We start from the raw sequence: 7,548 nt of genomic DNA, 5'->3' as shown, positions 1-7,548 counted from the left end.
ACAGTCACGACCTAAACAAAAAGTTGAGGTACACTTCTCCCTCCGTATTCGTGGTTTCAGCATTTGCAGTTTCAATTATTCACGTTTTTTAGCTTGCTGGCTCCTCCCCCAAATTACATCAGCTTGCATAGAGAAATCACTGATTCTAAGGATTTACAGAAAAAAAATCACTGATTCCCAGCACTTTATTCACTGTGTTTTGCCTCTCCTTCGGGAACAGGCCAAGTCTCCCACCATGTTATTCGCGGTTTCACCATATTCACAATGGTTAATAGAAAACAGCGAATAACATGAAAAAGTTATTCACGTTTTTTCTGTATTTGTGGTTCTGTTAATCCCCAATCACAGCAAATACGGAGGGAGAAGTGTATTTAGCTTCTCCGTTGAAATCTGGAGTAGGTGTATAGCCAGCATGAAATGAACCTAGATATACACCTACTCCAGATTTCCACAGAGAAGCTAAGTACCTCAACTTTTTGTTTAGCTTGTGACTGTGCAGGCTTGGCTGATTTTGGACGCTACTGTACCCTCGGATGAGGGGCAGAGACAGCCCAACTTATTTATTGATGTGATTATATTTTTCACTTTTAGCACACTGGTTTGTGCACTAGTTCAACTAGCCTGGGGATGTTTCACAGATAATACCCTTTTGGGTGTATGACTGTGACAGCTGGTGCATTAAGGGCGTGTTCCCACTGCAGGCTGTGAGACTGAGGGCTTCCCATTCACCTTTATAAAAATTCGGTAAGTTGTTCCTGTTGGGTTGTCTCTTCCCTTCACCCCTCTTTTTGGGTCAGGGGAGACTTATTCTTCTAAGTTTATTAATTGACATTGGGCAGTTATCTTGTGTGCATTGCTCCATGTGCTACAATTATTTACTATCTTTGTCTGGCTGGATGGTTAACTTAGTTCTGACTTTGGAGGTTTCTATGACAAATGATAGTTCCTGATCATAGACATAAGACAAGTATTCCTATGCTTTGTCCAGAGCACTTGAGGTCTTTTCCTCCCACATAGTTTGCTAGGTGTATCTAGCAGTTTTTTGTTTAGTTATCAGTTTTAAATTTTTGGTTTATTTGAGATATAAATTTAAACATCTCCAAAGTATAGATTTATAGGAAGGGCACCTTTCCTGACATCAGAGGGAAAGCTCCAGCTCAGCTGCAGAATGGGCATAGGAACTGCCACCTGCAGCTTTATGCAGAGAAACAACTGCGGCTGGAAGGAGGAGGGAGCAGGCCAGAAGAAGGTAAACACCTGCCAGAAGGAGGCATGTACTTGGGGCACAGAATGGAGGGAGAGAGAGGTTTGCATTGGGACTCGGGAGGGAGCACAAACTTTGGACAAAGGATGGAAGGAATGAGGGGAGGGGGCATGAACTTGGACACAGAATAGAGGGAGGGGAGCATGAGCCATAGGATGGAGTGAGGGAAAGAGATGTTGAGGTGGGGGAGGGAATAGAAAGGGAGAATTGGGTGTCTGAGAGAGAGATGGTGCATATGGGGAGATGAAGAAAATTATTGGGCATGGTGGTGGGAGAGGAGTGAGGTAGTGGGGAAGTGAGATTGAGGGAGTAATCTTTGATGTGGTGGAGAGGGAACAGTGGGATGGATGGAAAGGTATGTAAGGAGCATCAAAGAGGTGGAGAAAGTGGGAAGAATATTAAGATCTGAAATGCATACAAAATGAACTTAAGAACGGTTTTAAAAAACAAAACTCATTTGTATCCTTGGGACTGCCATTAAATTAACCTCCAAGGAAGAAAGGTTATAGGGCTGATTAGTTCATATGAATGGACAGGATGGTTTTTAGTGTCATTTATGTGTTTCTATATGAACTTTAAAAAGGTAAGATCCTGTGTATATGTGCTTAAAAGTCTCATGGTGACAAAAATAGACCTACTTTTGCACAACTAGAGTCGTGTTCAGGTGCAGAGTTTGAGTGAAGTGCCCCCAAGCTGTGTAATTTTAGTTGTGATATCTGCATCTTTTCAGGGGTAATTCTATAAAGACACATAGAGGTATGTTTTCAAAGCACTTACTTACAAAGTTACATAGTAACCTAAGTAACTTTGAAAATGAGCCCCATAGCCACTTATGTGCCTTTATGAAATAGACCCAAGATAGGTTCCAACTTGATGTGCCAACTTGACTTATAAAATTTACCCTTGACATTAATTTCAATTCTTCTGTATTTCATATAAATATGATTTTACTTTTGGAAAGGATGATAGTCACCATTTTATCACTTTTTAAACTTCAGACTTTTATGACAAAGACAGCACTAGACAACTATCAAAATGCCCAAGACCAAAACAAGAATTAGGTTACTTTTTTTGTGATGCATGGCTTGTATGATCTCCCCTTAAAAGAGAAATTTCATGTAACCTGATATGTTAACTCTACAGAATTAGAAGCAAACTGTTTATTGTAAGTCAAGTTCTCTTGGAACCAGAAGTTCTAATTAACCAAATTTTAACAAATGGCAGTCTCATTACTAAAATAGCTTTGCTTGAAATTAATGAAAAATATTTTTTCATGCATAACATCTGTGAAATATTTTGTATTTTTTGGGTATACTATAAAACTAATTTAATTAAAATGTTTATCTTGATACCAAAATTGAGTATTGGTTTAAATGTAATTCAGATACAATTTTAAATAAGATTTAACAGTGAATAGAGAGAGAGATTCCTCCCAAAAGTGCTCTCTGAGCTGGATTCCAGGATCTATTTATTTATTCAATTTTCTGTATCAGAACAGTTTACATGAATTTATTCAGGTATTCAAGCATTTTTCCCTGTCTGTCCCAGTGGGCTCACAATCCTGGTGTGGTCAGAAAGAGCAGTGTGATTTTGAACCCACAACCTCAGGGTGCTGAGGCTATAAGCTCTAACCAATGCACCACACTCTCAAACATAGTATGGTAGAAGATAGCATGGCAGACATGGTTTTTGCCATCTTTGTCAGACATAGTTAACAAAACATGGTAAAAACATGACAAAACATGGTATGGTGAGACATAGCATGGTGAGCATAGTTTGGCAAAATATAGCACGGTAAACATAGTATTACAAAGCAAGCCTAACATAGTATGACATGACTTGGCATGGCAGACACAGTATGGCAAGATTGTAGCATGGCAGACACTATGGAAAGCATAGTATGGTAGATAAGGCATATAAGAAGACAAGGATGATGAACAGTATGACAGGATATGGTAGAAAATTGTATGACAAAACATGGCTTGGTCAGATCTAGGACAAAGCACATCAGTATTTGACTCTCAAGACAGCAGAGGGTTAGGGCCCTTTGTCAGAAGCTCCAGGGAATTTGGATTGGCACACACTCATAGAGGGTCAGGGGAAGAGGTAAGTTTGTATTGCTTTCCTGAAGTTCAGTAGACCTAATGATCTTATGTGGATAGGCAGTTTGTTCCAGAGGTGGGGTAGGTATTGGAAGATCTTTTTTGGGTGTTCTTAAGGTGCAGGTTGCATCCTGAGGTGATGTATAATCGCTTTTCTTCTTGCAAGCAAAGTCAATTTGGGATGTAGGGCGGAAGCTTGGAGGCCATATTGGCCAGTGCCATGTCATGTAAGAGTTTGTAGGCCATTACTAGGCCTTTGAATATACATAATTTGTCTATTGGCAGCCAGTGGGCAACGTGCAATGCTGGGATGATCAGATCTCATATGTGGAGATAATTTAGGAGTCGAATGGTGGCATAAGAACATAAGAATTGCCGCTGCTAGGTCAGACCAGTGGCCCATCGTGCCCAGTAATCCGCTCACACGGTGGCCCTTAGGTCAAAGACCAGTGCCCTAACTAAGACTAGGTTTACCTGTGTACGTTCTGGTTCAGCTGGAACTTGTCTAACTTTATCTTGAATCCCTGCAGCGTGTTTTCCCCTATAACAGCCTCTGGAAGAGCGTTCCACATTTCTACCATTCTGGGTGAAGAAGAACTTCCTTACGTTTGTACGGAATCTATCCCTTTTAACTTTAGAGAGTGCCCTTTAGTTCTCTCTACCTTGGAGAGGGTGAACAACCTGTCTCTTATCTACTAAGTCTATTCCCTTCATTATCTTGAACATTTTGATCATGTCCCCTCTAGAGAGTTGCGCGGGGACAGAAATCACACCCATCCCTGCCCGTCCCCGCCAGGATCCTCTCCATCCCCACCCGTCCCTGTCAGGATCTTTTCCGTCCCCACACATCCCCACAAGGAATTACCTCCATCCCTGCCCGTCCCCATAAAAAGCAGTAATTACTTCTGACAATTCCACAGTTTCTTTTGTGTTTGCGCTGCTGTTTTCCTTGTGGAATCTCTTTGGTGGAACCCTTTTTTTGTTTTCTGTTCAGGTAATTAACTTATAAACCCCCTCTTTTACTAAGGCTGACGTGTCCATTATATTATATGGATGAACCCTGCTTCCAAAGCTTTCCATCCCCGTAGGAGTCCCGTGGGCCCGAGGGGGGTCCCCGTGGGAGTCCCGTGGGTTAGGGGGGATTCCTGCGGGACCCGCAGGATTCCTGCGATCCCCATTCCCATGCAGACCTCTAGTCTCCTCTTTTCAAGGGAAAAGAGGCCCAGTTTCTCTAATCTCTCACTGTATGGCAATTCTTCCAGCCCCTTAACCATTTTAGTCGCTCTTCTCTGGACCCTTTCGAGTAGTACCATGTCCTTCATATATGGCGACCAGTGCTGGGCGCAGTATTCCAGGTGGGAGCGTACCATGGCCCGGTACAGGGGCATGATAACCTTCTCCGATCTGCTCAGGATCCCCTTCTTAATTATTCCTAACATTCTGTTTGCCCTTTTCGCAGTTGCCACGCATTGCGTGGACGCCTTTATCGACTTGTCGACCAGTATTCCCAGGTCTCTTTCCTCTTTCCTAGTACCACACCAGACATCCTGTATTCGTGTATAAGATTTTTGTTACCAACATACATCACCTTACACTTATCCACGTTAAACTTCATTTGCCATGTTGCGGCCCATTTCTCAAGCGTGTTTGTCACATGGCAGGTCTTCGCAATCCTTCTGTGTCTTCACCACTCTGAATAACTTTGTATCATCCGCAAATTTAATCACTTCACTCGTACAAATTTCCAGGTTGTTTGTAAATATGTTGAAGAGCACGGGTCCAAGCACCAAACCCTGCGGCACTCCACTTGTGATGCTTTTCCAGTCCGAGTATTGTCCATTAACCCCCACTTTCTGTTTCCTATCCGCCAACCAGTTTTTAATCCACATGAGGTTTTCACCCTCGATTCCATGGCTTGCAATTTTTTGAAGTAGTCGTTCATGTGGGACCTTGTCAAACGCCTTCTAAAAATCCAGATATACAATGTGGACCGGCTCGCCCTTGTCTATCTGCTTGTTTACTCTCTTGAAGAAGAGCAGAGAAGTTGGAAAGAATACAGTATTCGCATGTAGGTTATAGCTACTCTGAATAAAATTCAGAGATTGGATGTTTAGTGCAGAAAAAGAATACTGCTACCCCTTGTATGAGTACCACTCTTTAAAAACATCCATGAGTCATATAACAAGGACTTAGGAAAGCACAGCACCAACCACAACAATGCATACTAGAATATCAACAAACCTATTAGAAAACTAAAGAAACCAGATTAATACAGATCCATCCTGCACAGAATGCTAACAGAAAACCATGTCTCAAATTCATATTTGCAGAACACAGGCAGACCCTCACACAGTATAGCATAATCACAAATTAAAAATAAAAACACACAAAAATATTAAATTGAATCCCCCAAAAGCCACAGTGCAACACCAGAGAGAGAAAAAAATGATATCTCCCTGTACTATGCAAAATATAAATATATAGATGTAAATTTCAAAAACTGATATTAGAATCACTACATTAAAAGTTAACACCTGTTGTGGATCTCTTCCTCCCTCAGGTATACTGATATGTTCAACATCTCTCCCTCCTTTGCATCCTTGGAACAACATCTCTCTTCTTCCTTCCCCCTGCAGCATTCTCTCCCTTTTCACATGTCCAGCATTTCTGTCTCTCATTCTCTTTGTGCTCTGGTTCAAACATATCTCCCTTCCTCCTTTCCACCATAATTTTTAATATTTCTCCCTTTCTCCATGCACCCCTATTCCCCAAAATTTTTCTTCTCATTGCAGTCTTTCTTTCTCCCTCCCCTGTACCCCATAAAAACATTTTCCCTTTCTTACCCCTCTACCCCTTTGCAGTTTCCTTACTATCTTTCCCTGACCACACTTACAGCTAACTCTCTTGCTGGTGTCAAGGGAGCAAACTGGGCTCCTGCAGTCCCTGCACCTTCCTCATTTCACTCCCTGCTGGTGGGCTTCAATGGGTCAGAGGCGGCAGCAGCCATTGCTACCTGCCAGTAATCCTGAAGCCTGTCCTCTGCCGCATCTTACCCGGGCAGAAATAAGAAATTGTAACAGTGGCAGAGGAGAGGCTTCTGGGTTACCAGCAGGCAGCCTGTAGCAATGGCTGCCACTGATTTTGGCCCATTGAAGATGGCCAGCAAGCATGAAGAGAAGGAGGTGCAGGGACCATGGGACCCAGTCTGCTTCCCTGAAGTTCTCTGCTGCTGGGTGTGCAAATGAAAGGGCAGGTTGGGTTGTCAGAACCACCCATTGTTACATCCTGCCCACTTCCTCTGCTCTGCCTGCCATCCCAGCCGGTTGGTTGTCCCCCCCCCCCCCTTCCCCTTGTCAAAGTCTCACGAGGCTGTCACATGAAGTCTCAGCAGCCATTTTGAACTTCTTCGGACTAGCAGCACTCTAGCAGCATCGGGGCCAGGAAAGAATTGGGATCTTTCCTACTCCCCCAAAAGCCAGACTACCAGAGATGGTAAGGTACAGCACCAAGGGGGGGGGGGGGGGTGCCTTCGGTCCCCATTGCTGCGGTATTACTATGGCAGTGGTTCTGTTCCAGCAACACTACCATGGAATGGCCATCCATTACCACGGTAATACCAGACAAACCTAGCAATGGGTTTCTGTTACCATGAGAATACTGTGGTAACCACGGAATTCCTGCAGTGACAGTTACCATGTCACTCTCTAGTGCTGTGGACAGGAAGGCTTTTGAGTCTGAAAGGAATTAGCATGCAAAATTAGTCAGGGAGATAGGAAAAAGGAAACAGAAAGCAGCACGATGTCGAATTTTACAATTTACCACAAATGCATCTCAGATTATTTTTACATACTTTGTCAAAGAGGCATTGATACTACTGGGGGGGGGGGGGGTTCTTATTTTTTGCTTTTTTTCCTGTTCAGTGTTCTGAAGGAACATTTGGCAACAGGTTAGAAAACTTGTCAGCTATTTGGATATTCATTTATTAACCTAACGATTTCTTGCTGCAGATGGCAATCCCTAGGTCATAGTAGCTTCATTTTTTTCAGGATAGGTTAATTTTCGTCTACTTTAGCATCATTGTAGTGATTCTCAATCTAGTCATTTGCATGAGCTACATTTGCATGCTCTGTGTGCAGATTTTGTGTACATGCACTGAATGTTCTGAAAATCCAATGGGTTGAA

Source organism: Geotrypetes seraphini, chromosome 9 (assembly GCF_902459505.1).
Source record: "Geotrypetes seraphini chromosome 9, aGeoSer1.1, whole genome shotgun sequence".
Taxonomy (NCBI): Eukaryota; Metazoa; Chordata; class Amphibia; order Gymnophiona; family Dermophiidae; genus Geotrypetes; species Geotrypetes seraphini.
The sequence above is the reverse complement of the archived record's forward strand: the minus strand, read 5'-3'. Positions refer to the sequence as shown.